At 45.1% G+C, this 13,783-nt stretch overlaps 1 pseudogene; it reads right to left on the minus strand.

Moving 5' to 3' along the window:
- LOC107160111 overlaps positions 1–13,783 on the minus strand; it is a 55,375-nt pseudogene that overhangs the window by 38,186 nt on the left and 3,406 nt on the right.

The following is a 13,783-nucleotide window of genomic DNA, read 5'->3' on the forward strand; positions in this document are numbered from 1 at the left end:
GGTTTCCTGGCTGCTTGTATCTGGAGGGGGTGGGAGTCACACACCTGCTAATGTGGATTCCGCTGGGAAGGAATTCTGTCGGCGGAACTCTGGTGATGTCACCACTCTGCTATGGCGGGCCCCAGGCTCCTTGCCAGAGTGTCCGAAGGGAGGGGTGGGACTGGTCTGTTTCTGGTTGGTTTCAGCTCCTGGTTTGCTATTTCATGAAGGCTTGGCGAGAGACCTCTTCCTAGAGTCCCTGCACCGCTCCTGCTGCGCTGCGCCTCGGAGGCTATCCGCCCTGACGTGGGGGCCGGTGCAGGCAGCCGACAGTCGCCGAGTCCTGCGGGCAGCGGCTGGCGGGTCTGGACCTCTGCGCTGCGTGGCGGAGATTCACTCATCTAGCGCAGACTGTCACCTCCAAAAATCCTACCGATTCCCGGCCGATCTCTCTTTAGTGGAATTTTGCTAGGAGTTTCTCAGCAGGTTGTATCTAAGCGTATCCATGCGTCTCTCTGACCCCGTTGTTGAGGAGGTACTGAAAGCGCTGCCTCCCCTCTCGCCGCCATGTTCTCTCCCGAGGCATGGGATTTAATCATAGGCTGATCCATGGGTGTTAGGTTTGAAGATAAATGGAGAGAGGAAGGGAGTGTAATGGTCAATCCTGTATGTCTACTTGGCCTGACTCTGGTGCCCACATGATCAGTCAGCCTAGATGTTGCTGCAAAGACAGTTTAAAGATGTGATTGACACTGAATTCTGCAGACAGAGAGTCAAGCAGATTGCTTCCCATTATGTGAGTGGGCATCAGCAAATGAAAGGCCTTAAGAAATAAGACTGGGCTTCCCTCTGGAAAAGGGACCTCTGCCCGTAGACTGCTTTACTTCAGCACTTTCCTTGGCCTCCAGTCTGCAATCTGCCCTGCACATCACGTTAAACTTGCTACTCTCCACAATTGGTGAGCCAGTTCCATTAAAATAAGTCTCTCTCTCTCCCTCTCCCTTTCATCATTGCAAATCCACAGTTCAGAAGGTCCATCCTGACATGTGACCATCGTGATTCTACAGGTAGGTTGGGACACACTAGTGACAGAGAATTCGCTATGGTGCAGAGGCAATGAAGCCATCAGAGGTCTCTTCTCAGGCCTGAATAGAAGTCACCTTACCTTGGACTCTGGTTCCAGCAGGCCCATACTGCACACACACTCTGGTGACATTGCACGTGCTTCTACCTGGCCAGGTTGGGATGTGCGCAGGAACAAAGATTTGCTCTTCTATCATCTTCAAACCTTGGGATGCTACTTTTTGAACTTTCAATGTAAGTGATGCTTTCAATTCATCCTCTCCAGAAAGGCAGTTTGTCATCCAAGAGCACAATCAACAAGGAAATTATACTCAGAGAAAAGATAGATGCTTCAGGAAATTTATGAGAAAATCAAAGAATTCCCAGATGACCCCAGACATCTGTCAAGGTGGAATCTGTATTGAGGAGTGTCCACAGAATTGAACTCTGGCCAGTGCTCAAGTTTCTTTTCATATGACTGAGTCTCCTGGCTGAGCAGGACAAGGAGGTCAGCAGGATTATGTGGGGATCTCCATCTGGTCTCAGCAATATGTCCACGAGGTCACCTGTCTCGCTGGAGCTTGGCAGTGGCATGTCTGTCTTATCATCCCAGCACCCAGCACTATGACTCCTGGAAGATGGAAGATGGCTTGTGGTCTTTGTAGCCACTGTTCTGCTTCAAGGCAGACCCTTGCAAATGGCAAGAAGTATGGAAAAAAGGAAAGTAAAAGAGAAAGTATAGGAGAAATGTGGGGAATTGTTGGCACAGAGCAACCTGTTTCCCATGCTCCTCTGGGCATCCTACAGAACTGCCAGATGGAAGGAAGGTCTTGCAATGCCTCTGTCCCTCAGTGCCTTTCCGAGGAGAGCAATTCTAACAGTGAACATTTTCCAGAATTAAAATCTTATGTGTAGCCAAATCTTCATTATTCACTTTCTGTATTTGCAAGTTTACTGCTTGCTAAAACTTACTTGTAACCTCCAAATCAGTGCCCACATGCACAGAGCCACCTGATCACTATGCACCAGCTGAGGCTGAATGAGGCCCCTGCCTTCCTATTTGTTCTTATGCTGTAAAAAGTTTCCTTTTTACTTCACCTGCCCATGGCCCTGTTTAAAACACCCTCCACACTTCATGCTTAAGTGCTCTTGTGTTCCTGAGCAAAGGAAAGCTGAGATGGCCTCATGGAGAACAAACACATTACAGAATCTCCCTTCCAGCACTAGCTAGGGCACTGCTGGACCTGTTTCATGCTAACCAACTAGCAGCATGTATCAATTAAGGTGTCTCAAACAGAAACATGCACACCACAAGGTGACTTATTGGTGGGTGACTGCAAGCAAGTGCAACCAGAGGCTGACAGGCACCTGGCCCTGCTGCACCTAGGATCAGCACTCCAAGGTTCCCTGGCTTAGGGTTCGAAGTGACTTTACAGAGCAGAACTTCTATGGGTAACAAGAACTATTAAACAGTTGACTACTAATTTGGGGCATCCTGATCCTGGCCTGGCACTGGATCCCATGGGCAGCAGCTCAGTGCTCATGGGGATGTGATGGAGCAGAGTCATCTTGAGTTAATGTCAATTGCTTCCCACATTGTTCTGTATAATCCTCCCAGCAATCCTGAAAAGTACACCCTGTAGTTGCTCAGGACTTGAGTGGGGTTTCATGGGCTTTTAAGTGACTTGCCCAAGGTAATCACAGAACCAGTGACTACTGGGTCCAGAAGTCCAGCCCTCGCAGTCAGACCATGGAGCTCTTGGAGAACCCTGAGTGATACTGCCCACTCACTTTCCCTTCCTGCCTGGGCAGAGTCATGGGTGTCAGGGGACTAAGAGAGTGGGTACACTGAGACTAGACTGATGCTCCCATGCAAACAATATGTGAACCCTTGGGGACATACTCCACCCAGAGCACCTGGTGTGCACAGGCTCACTTCTATTTGTGTTTTGTGCTTCTGAGGTAGATTTTCACTTTGTGGTTACCACAACTTATATAAAAATCTTAGACAATTGTATGCAGATAACAACTTAATCTCAATCATATATAATGCTGTGCTTTGACTATCTCCTTAACACACACATTTTATGCTTTTGATGTCAACATTTCCATCACTTTGTACCAAGTATCTTGAAAATCTGTTTGATCTACAGTTTTCTTAAATATTTTTCTCTCTCCACATACTGGAGAGAAATATTGACTCAATGTTACTTACAGTATTGCTGTCTGTGCTTTTATATGTTTTATGTTGCAAATTAGTAATTTTGTTTGCCTTTTTCAACTTCACTCTCTTCAGCAGTTTCAGGGACAGACCTCGTGGTGGGGAACGTGGCTTTTCTTTGGGAGAGTCATCGCCTACTTCCTCCTCATTTCTGAAGGACAGTTTTGCTGGACAAAGTATTCTTGGCTAGTGAGTTTTTCCTTTTTTCCCCTTTATCACATTGAATTTATCCTCCTGCTCTCACCTAGCCTACAGGGCTTCTGAAGAACAAGTTCTTGAGTGCCACCTTGGGGCTCCTTTATCTGGGATAAAGAGGGATGTTTTTAAATCACCACAGTTTCTGTGCAGTGGAGAGAAGCATAGTATCAAAGAGTGACAGGGTTCTTCCTGTACCTGAAACCTGCCAGGTGAAAACTGTGCCAGGAGCACAGTGTAGAACAGGGCAGACATTATGGCTCAGCATATCTGAGTGGGGTGGTTGAGCTATTCTTTATACCACCAGCATGGAGGCAGGAAATGTTCTCTCTCACTCGTTTTCTCTCTCTCTCTCTCTCTCTCTCTCTCTCTTTGTTTTTTTTTTTTAATTGTTGTTCTGACCAAAAAGACAGAAAATGACCTTAGTCTGGGATAAGCAAAAATTTTAAAAAATGTAGTTGGAAGGAATCCTATGTGATGCCATTCCTCTAGCCACTGTGGAACAGCCACAAATTTAATGGAATTAGGAACATTGCATTTGAATCTATTTAAACTTGAAATAAATTTGTAGCAGGTATCCAAGAAAATTAAGTCCTACAAGAAACTTCACACTGAGTTGCTAGTGTCACCCAGCATGGACCTCAGTGATGCTTCTTAAGACATCTGAAAGTCCGAAAAAGGAGAAAAGAAATCTGCCTCTGCTTCCTGCTCCAAGGTCTTGTTTTATTTAAGAAAGTGAATCAAATCTGGTCTACTGTTGTCAGTAGACAGAAATTTTAGTAAACACATAAAAAGACATCCACTGCAATCTGGTTAATTTTAAGCACACCACAAAAGCATGGTTATATAAAAAATGAAGAATAATATATTTTAGAATATTAGAATATTTACCTATTTAAGCCATGTGAGTGATACGCGTCTGTGGCTTCAGGGGCTGTGGCTGATTTGAAGCAGCAGCAGAAGGGCTGAGATGTTGTGTTACAAATGCAGGGGTCACAAAGCCAAGGATTTGCACTTTCTGGCCTTTGCAGAGGGCCTCCCTACCTCTGGAAAAGCTCCATAAGTACAGGAAACGGGTTTGCTCAATGGTGTATCACAGGTGCTGAGCAAATAGTTGAGGCAGGAATGGATGAATGGTGCCTTCAGGCAGAAGGTGTTCTGTTTTGCAGCTTTAAAAGAGAGAGAGATTGAGGAACCTGAGTCAACACATCCCATATTCGTATTGCACCTGGAACACAGAAAGTTCTGTGCACCAGCAGTGAAACATTTATGTCTCTACTGATTAAGAAAACACCAGATGTTCATAAGAGTTTGTCCCATTCTTCAAGTTCCAGAACCACAGGAATAAGGGGACATTAGAGCAAGTTGATGAGGTTTGCTCTTGAGAACTGGAAAGCTGGAGAAACCATCCAAGTCCCCACATCTCCTGGATTCCTCAGGAGTCTCAGTTCCAGTCCTCTCCCAGCGGTACAGGTGCGCTTACAGATTTATGTAGCTTGGTTCACAGGTCATGTTTTCCAGGGGAATGAGGCTCTGGAACAGTAAGGTTATTGTCCCAAGTCCCTTTTATCTGAAGATTATTGCTTTTATAATCAATGCTTTTTCATCTTAATGCATACTGAAAAAGTTGTGAATTTGCAGGCAAGAGGACGAGTCAGGAAGCAGAAGTGAGAAAAGCCATTTGAAATGGAACAAGAAATGTAAACTACAATGATCCAAGTACTACAGGCATGAAAGGTGTGTTTGCCAGAAAATGACCTGATTTCTAAAAATGAAGGATATTTTCTCCTCAGCAATCAATGGCAGCTCTAGGAATTTTGGCAAATATGGTTAAAAAACAATTTGCCTTTCTTAAGAGCTAAACTTTGTGTTTTTTTTTCTTTTTTCTGAGATATCTGTAAAATTTTTATTTCGTTTTTCAAGATTAATTTTTAGGGATGGGGTTGCAGCCCAGTGGTACACTGCTTGATTGCCTTGCACGTGTGAGGCCCTGGTTTTGATCCTCAGCACCACATAAAAATAAATAAAATTAATTTTAAATTTTACTATTGGTACAGGAATCCATTCTTCTTATTGCTAATTAGATCATCACAATGTCTGTTATTCTGCATTTCCAAACTTCCTCCCTCAAACATCCCCAATTATTACCATTACTATGGTATCTTGAGTGGTTTTACCCACCTTAACAATACTTTTATAACCGCATGGATATAAATATAGAAAATACTTTGCATTATTCCATGTTTTATCACACAGAGCAATAATAATTTATAATAATGTGCTTGTTTCATTCCACACTTTGTTTTTCAGCAGAAGGATTTTTAAAAGTGATTCATTTTTTAAAGCAGATAGAAAAGAGATTAAAAGATAGACTTTATTTAATCTTTTTGAAGCTGTTTAGTTCCCCTCCTAGGCATCTGCTATTTGTTGTCCATTCATCCTTCACCTGATGGGCCTTGGGTCTTAGGGCTTCTTGCTGTTGTAATGTAGAGCATTCTTACTTGTCATATGCATGTGAGTCGTATGTTCATTCTTCCTGGAATTTGAGCTGTTAGGGCATGGGGAAGCATGAACATGGTGGGTTTGGCTCTATTAACTGTCATCCCCTGGAACCTGGTAACTCACCTCAACAGCAGTGTGCACGAGTGCTGACCCTTGGTGGCACCTTGGATTCTCCCACAGTACCTGCCTTGACATTGTGAGGCCTGTGCAATCCTACCTTGCTGGTGCTGGGGTAGAGAGGCACCCAAGGCTCTGTGAGGTGGCCATCACTAAGTTGATTGGCTGTTTTTATTTGACTTTTTACCTGCTGAAGGCTCACACTTCTCATTTTCTGTTTCTTGGTCTTTTTACAGTTATTGTAAGAATTCTTTGTGTACCATCATCCCAGCTTAGGGCTGGATTCCTGTCCTTTGTCATGCAAGTTCAAACTTGCTGGTATGGCTATATTTAACTTTTGATTCCCTTTTATGAATTTTGCTTTTGTATGAATCTGTTTAAAAAGCTGGCCCTCCTCCATGCTTAGCAGATACACATCACATGCTTTTCCAATAAATGTAACATTTCCCTTTTTGTATGACTACTAGTTCACTGGACTGTGGGTTGTGGAACAAGCACAGGCTCACCGTCAGGCAATCCCATCTATGGAAGCACCTGATCTTTCTCAACTACGTGAAAACTGGCAATCACATTGTGTACTATTGTATCTGATGGCATAAAATCATAAGCTCTGCTCTTCAGTGACTTTGTAAAAGTATCACAAACCCCCAGCCTGCCTGTGGACTGAGACCCAGCTGGACTTGATGCTACTTTCCATGACCCCTAGAGGCCCAAGTAGATTAAAAGGCACACATTAACATATGTCATCTGTCTCCTTTCCATTTCCTACAAATATCTCCTTGCTAAAAATGGAAATTCACCATATCTCATTCTCCAATCTCACTCTTCAATAACAGGAATCAGGACTCCCTGGTGTTACAGCTGACTGTGGGGCAAAGGCAGGAAACAAACAAGATGTCCCCAGAGCCTCTGGTGGAGCCTAAAGTCAGGAAGCACTAAAAGAAAACCAAAAATGCAGAGTCCTGCAAAGTGATGGAATATGTCAAGGGACACAACACCCAAAAAAATGCATGGGGACAAAACTCTAGCAAAGGGGCAAGGGGACACAAAGTGTGGGTCAATAATATCCAGGTCAATATCCACTCCAAGACATGTATCCAGGAGTCATACAACATAAGCAGGTAAGTGGGTCATGTAGAGGGTCCCCTCTCCTGGAAGTACTCTGAGTGACCAGCAGACAGTCCACCCTCAAGGAGGAGGTTCCATCCCTGTTCCTTGCTCCTCCAGGATTGGCCCTGCATGGCACCTACTCCAATGTGCACAATACAAAAGGGAAAAGGATGAAGGAGGACCTGCAGAAGGCAGTGACTGGATTCAGTCCCTGTCCCATGCCTGATGAACTACATGCTTAAGATGTCCATCTCTGTGGCTGATGTCAGTCAGAGGAGACACTAACAGAGCAGAGGAGACTACCTGTCCTGACTACCTACTCCAGTTTCCACACACCCAGCCTGGTCACACTGCTGGGTAGACCTCTTCTGGTTCCTGGGGCTGCCTGATTTATAATCATTTTTGTTTTGCTCAAATAAACTCTGTTTAAGCTTGTCCAGGGGTTTTCCCTTTTAAGAAGAGTCACCCATGTCCTGGAGAAACCTGACTCATGCTGCCTTAGTGGGGTAAAGGAGGCTGACAGCAGCAGTGTAGTCAAGGTGATGGCAGGAAGCCTCAAAACCAGAGCATGGAAGGGGTCTCTGCAGTCTTTTACCCAAAACACCAATAGGAATGTGTTCAAGAGAAAACCTTCAGGTAAAGGGACACTCTATGACATGCCTGATCAGCATTCCTCAAAACCATCCAGTTCATCAAAAATAAAAAAGGAAACTCTGGTACACAGTGGAGCCAGCCTATAATCCCAGATGGGGTTCAGGCAGGAGGATCACAAGTTCATGGCCAGCCTCAGCAATTTGGTGAGATCCTATCTCAAAATACAAACCAGAAAGGGCTTCAAATTTAGCTTGAAGCTAGAGTACACCTGGGTTCAATCCCCAGGACCAAACCAAACAAAACACTAACAAAACACAAAAACTGAGAGACTTCCACAGTCCCAAGGAGCATAAGGAGGCATGATGGATCCCGGAGGGGGTCCTGGGACACAGAAGGACCTAAGGTAAGCAAGAACACCTGGATTACTCAGGCACCTATCTGAATACTAATGCTTCCACATGGTTTCAGCATTGGGAAAAAATGTACCCACTCATGTATGATGGGAATCTGGTGTTGGCGTTATGGGAGCTCTCTGTACTGTGTGCAGATCCAAAAAAACAATTATCAAATTTAAAAGCTTCCTTAAGAAAAACAAGAAGGTGCAGGACTGTAACCTCATGCCATTAACAACTCAACAGCCAGACTGGAAGCTGCATGCAAGGAGCACAGCTGGCCCTGGGCAGTACCAGGAGGGTTTGATGAGGACAGCCAGGCAAGAAGTTGCTGGTACACCAAAACCAACAGAGGACACCACCCATGCTCACTTCCCCAAGATGAAGAACAGGAGAGTCACTCAAGAGACTGAAAGGTGCACAGCACTGTGTAGGTTATGACATCCATCTATGGTCCTGCCTTCTTCCTTGCTGGATTCTTCTTATGCACTGACTGGGGAAAGATTCTCTAGCTTTAGTACCTAGAAACAATTTGCTCCCAACTGTAAGACTTTCTCCAAGGTCTCAGTAACAACCCAAGTACTTCTGCTACCCTAGTCTTCTCGTGTTTAAAATGAGAGTAACATCCCCAAACCCCACCAGTGTTATGACGTCCAGAGTGAATATCTAGGCAAAGTACTTAGAGTCTTACTAAAGCACAATACAAATGAAAAGTTTCATCAGCATGGCTGGTAACAATGATGACGCAGCCATGCACTCAATATTGGAAATTCAATATCTGATACTTATCTAAGGACCAAATGAACAGCAAGTGCAATTGCCTCATTCATATCTTCCAGAACGTATTCAATGAGTGTTGCTTGTTTATCAAGGGCTGTTTAAAGGGACAGGTACCACATTGCACTACTGGCTTTCCTAGTTAATGAGAAATGTTCACATGCTAATTCAAGGTCTTTATACATCACAAAGCCTGATAACATCACCAAATGTGCAAGTACTCTGAGGTTTCCCTGCTGCTCCTCTTGGCCCATTACAAGTACCAGCCCTCAGAAGAAACAACTTTCACCAAGGATTGCTGTGAGGCCACAGAGAGCATGGGGCCAGCCCTCTGTGATCTTGGCTCCTTTCCATTTGCTTGTTTCTGCAAGGATGTTATTCTCTTTATTCTCCTGCTGAAGTTCCATTCCTTCTCTTTGTCTCATCATAAATTAAAGTATAAACCCCCATGGGAATGTCATTGTCACTGTCAAGCAGTAGCACCCATTTTCCCTTGATTAAAAAAAAGAAATGACAGCCAGAGGAAGGAGATCTCACAATGAATAATAACATTATCTGGCCCAAGAGCTCCACGCCCCTCCTGGCCTGTTCCCTTCAGCTCTAACAAAGATCCCACTGTGCAGTCTCACCCACAAGCTTGATAATATGCTAATGTAATTTTCCACTATAGAAATCAGAAACAGCTGGATTTTAAGATTTCCATTTGTAGTCAGTTCAGACCCTTCTTAGCTTCTGTTCCATTACCATTTTTGATCACAGAGCAGCACTCAAAATTTGCTTTTGTAGTTTAATCCAGAAATCAACAGCACTCCCTCTACACAGTGATGGCTTATCAAACCCTCTCTTGTGTTGTGGTGGGTGTCAGTGCATCTTTCTTAATAAGCCCTATGGCACCTCGTGCAGGGTCACACCTTCAGGATGTCTGCTAAAGACATTTCTGACAGTTCTGGTAACCAGGAATCTGTCCCCACCTCATTGCCCCAAATTGGGAACAAAAGCAGGTTGTTTTCTTAGAAATGTCAACACTGCACCTAAATCTGAAGCAAATTCAAAGTGAAGTCAACAAGGTAAATGTCACTTTAAATTATGCCTTGGGCTTCAATCTTAACAAAGTCCATACATGCTAAGTGAAGCAGGAGCTGATGCTGTCTTTCACCAACAACATGAGAAACAGCCCATGTTTCCAAGTGTTAGCTTGCAGGAATAATGAGTGGGGTTGTGCTCTCCACAGTGGCCATCCTCACTTGACAAATATTTAAATGTCCTTGTTACACAGAGACCCGCAATTTTGTGAAGAAGCGATACATTCTGTGGTTTCATACACAAAGGACTTCGCTGAGGAAACTGCCACATTGTGAGTTTTTAGGGGTCCTTCTCATTAGGAAGGACCCTGCTGTAGAAGGACCCAGATCCTGACACTGAGAGGCTACTGTTAACTGGCTACTATTAACTTCCTCACTTGTTTTAACAAATCTTCAGCTACTGCCATGCTTGGTTTGGTGGTGCTGTGGGGACACAGATACTCAAGACACCACCCCTTTCTTCATGGGTTTTAAAGTGTAGAAAGCAAACCCCTGGACATAAGCACTCTGCAAGACAGCCAGACACAAATTCGGGCAGAAACAGGTGTGGGGGCAGTGAGGAGGCTGGGCCTTCTCCACATGGAGGCAGTGCTTGCCTGAGCACTGAGGTAACAGCTCTGGGAGGAACTAGAGCCAGGAGACATGGCCACCTGAACAGGGCAGGAAGGGAAGACAGAGGCATTGTGGATGGGAAGGGCAACCAGAAGAGCACTCTGTGGGGGAGCTGGGCACATGCTGGGCCCCAATGGCAAGGGCACAGGGGAGCAGGACCCCATAAGAGAGAGGAAGACACTGACTGACTAGATGCACCCAGGTCTAAGAAAGTGTGCTTTTACCTCTAAGAAAGAAGGAAACCTGGAGGAGCTGGGCAGCAATGCAGCAAGACCATAGCTGGGCTTTGGGCAGAGGCTCCTGTGATCTGCTGAATCAAAGAGGGAGCCAGTGAGCAACCACACACAGAGCACAAGTCCTGAAACCTTTCCAAAAGGCCAAAAGGAGCAAGGTACTCAGACCACCATTCAAGGTGCTAGGACATCTGGCACTCTCAGCCATTCACAAACCTATTCCAACTGGAACGTAATTACATGATTTTGTATTGTAACAAGTACAAAGAAGCATGAACCAAACAGGGCAGAGGAAGCTACCAAAGTTGGAGGAGGATGATTGAGTATGAACTTGGGACTATGCCAAATGGGCAGCTAGAGCCAGAACTACACATTACAGGTACAGGACAGCACAGCACAACACAGCACAGTGCAGAGTGTTTGCAAAATCAGATACTGAGGGAAAAAGTAAACCATGGAATAGTGTTTACAACATGAACCATCAAAATGTAAATACTGTGTGTTATTTGCATGCTATTTATGGATGCATATGTCTATTTAGGAGGCTTTGGTTTTTAAATTAAAATACACATAAAGCAAATGAGAACCCATTAGTGTGTTCATTACCACTTGGAATATTGTATTTCTCAAAACAAAAGAAAGAAGTAAAGGAGCACAGAAAAATGGAGGGAAAGAGGGTCAGTTTTATGGAGCACAATGAGGCCCACTCAGGTAAAGAAGGGGGAAAGGGATCTTGAGGGTGGGAGGATCTAGAAAGAAGGTGGAACTGGAGACAACATTTGCCCAACTTAAAAATGGAATCAGAAATGTTGCCCAGTGTCATTAACCATCAAAGATACTCAAATCATCCCACAAGAGAGAACACCTACCTCTTAGGACAGCCTCTATAAAAGGGTTGAGAGAAGGAAACCCGACCTCTGTAGTTGATGGGGATCAGGGCAAATGGCATAAGAATCTAAAAAAAAAATCAAACAGAACTACCAGATGACCCATCAAGCCCCCTTCTAGGCTCATATCTACAGAAAGTGAAACCAGGACCTTATAGGACACCACACCCCACATCAGTGCAGCAGTATTTACAGGACCCTGGGCAACTGGCCCACTGCTCAAAAAGTTGTCCCCATCCTCTCTGCATACTTCCACAAGCTCCATATGGCCCACCCTGGACACCCAGGTGGTTCCTTGCATGCCTCCCCAGAGACATGTTCTTCAGCCTTGGGGAAGGGTGGCCTTTTGGGTTTGTCTGGTTTTGGTTCTCCTCCATCAGCACCCATATACCTGTGGGGTTCTCTCACTGGCACGGTCTTTCATCAGAGCTCAGTTATTTTATACTCAACTCCTGTCCCATACACCAGGCTCTCCTGCCATCCTCTGCCCAGACTACTCTCCCCTCTAGCTTATAAACACTGGACAGAAATCCTTACTCCACCAATGGCTAGGCCTCTGTGCCTGGCTCTGCACCATGGTAAAATGCATCCATCAGTATTTTATCAGAGAGATGTCTTAGGTATGTCCTCCATGGTGAACTCTAGAAAATATTTACCCCACCTTGCCCATAACAATTATTTTGTTAGTCAGATGTCATCACCATGACCAAAATACCTGACAGGATCCACTTAGCGGAGGAAGAGTTTAGTTGAGGTCATGTTTCTTAGATTCTGTCCATGTTTGGTGCAGTCCACTGCTCCAGGTCTGAGGTGAGGCAGAACATCATGGCAGAAGTATGTCATGAAGAAAATTTGCTGGGCTCATGGCAGCCAGGATACAGAGAGGTAGAGGGGAGGGGGGGGTCTGGGGCATATAGCTCAGTTGTTAAAGTGCTGCCTCTTGTACACCAGGTCCTAGTTTCAATCACCAGCCCCACCTAAAACAAGAGAGACAGAGAGAGAGAGAGAGAGAGAGAGAGAGAGAGAGAGAGAGAGAGAAGGAGCAGGGACAGATCATTCAAGGCCACATGCATAGTGACCTATTTCCTCCAGCCACATCCACCAAAGTTACCACCCATTAGTTCTTTTAAATTATTAAATCATCAGACATACTATCCCACCCATGAGTTACAGCCCTCCTCATCTAAGCATCTAGCCTGTGAACCACCTGCATGGCCTCATGAGGAAAGTTGTGTGGCTGGAACTGCATGTCCTGCACACTCTCTTTACTTAATCCTACCAAAGGCCCTCAAGATGTGCCACATTCTATTTTTACAAACATGAGATCTGAGGTTTATGGAAATTAACTTAATGATATTTGCACAGGAAGCCAATGTGCCAGAATTCAAACCTGGGCAGGACCCCCCCATGGCCTACAGTCTTAGTGCTGGTTTACCATGTCACTTCCAATGTCTGTGTTCCCTGGGGTGGAGGGGTGATTTTTAAACCCAGAGGAACCCTATAAATTACTATTCAAGTCTTCCACTTTGGGATATGATGAAAGGAAGCCACAGAAACCACCTGTTTCAAGGTCACCTGGAGTCCCTGTCTGAGCCTGGGCCCAACGTGGCTTCTTGAGATCCATTAAAGGCTCTCACTCCACCAGCCCCTCTGCACAGCTACCTGCCTCACCTGTGGAATGAGCAAAGGAGGTCACAGAGGCCTTACAGCCCCCTGGGCTGCATGGACCCCTCAGTGAAGTCGAGCATGTCTGCCCTGAATCCAAGCTTTACAAGGCCCTGCTGTTCTGTCATATAGGCCAAACTTTCAGGGTCAGTCCACTGACACAGTCTTCGCTCCACCATCTTTATGGAGCTTCTGGAGGTCCTGTCACCAGCTTCATGTAGCCAAGTCAATTGTGGATGCAGGCACACTCCATGCATGCTTGCAAGGCTGCCCTCTGGCCTATGCTTTCTCCTCCTCAGTTTTCCCATCTGGAGGATAGGGACAGTAGAAATGTGTACTTCAGAACGCTCTTGTA

The sequence above is a fragment of the Marmota marmota genome, unplaced genomic scaffold, assembly GCF_001458135.2.
Source record: "Marmota marmota marmota unplaced genomic scaffold, marMar, whole genome shotgun sequence".
Taxonomy (NCBI): domain Eukaryota; kingdom Metazoa; phylum Chordata; class Mammalia; order Rodentia; family Sciuridae; genus Marmota; species Marmota marmota.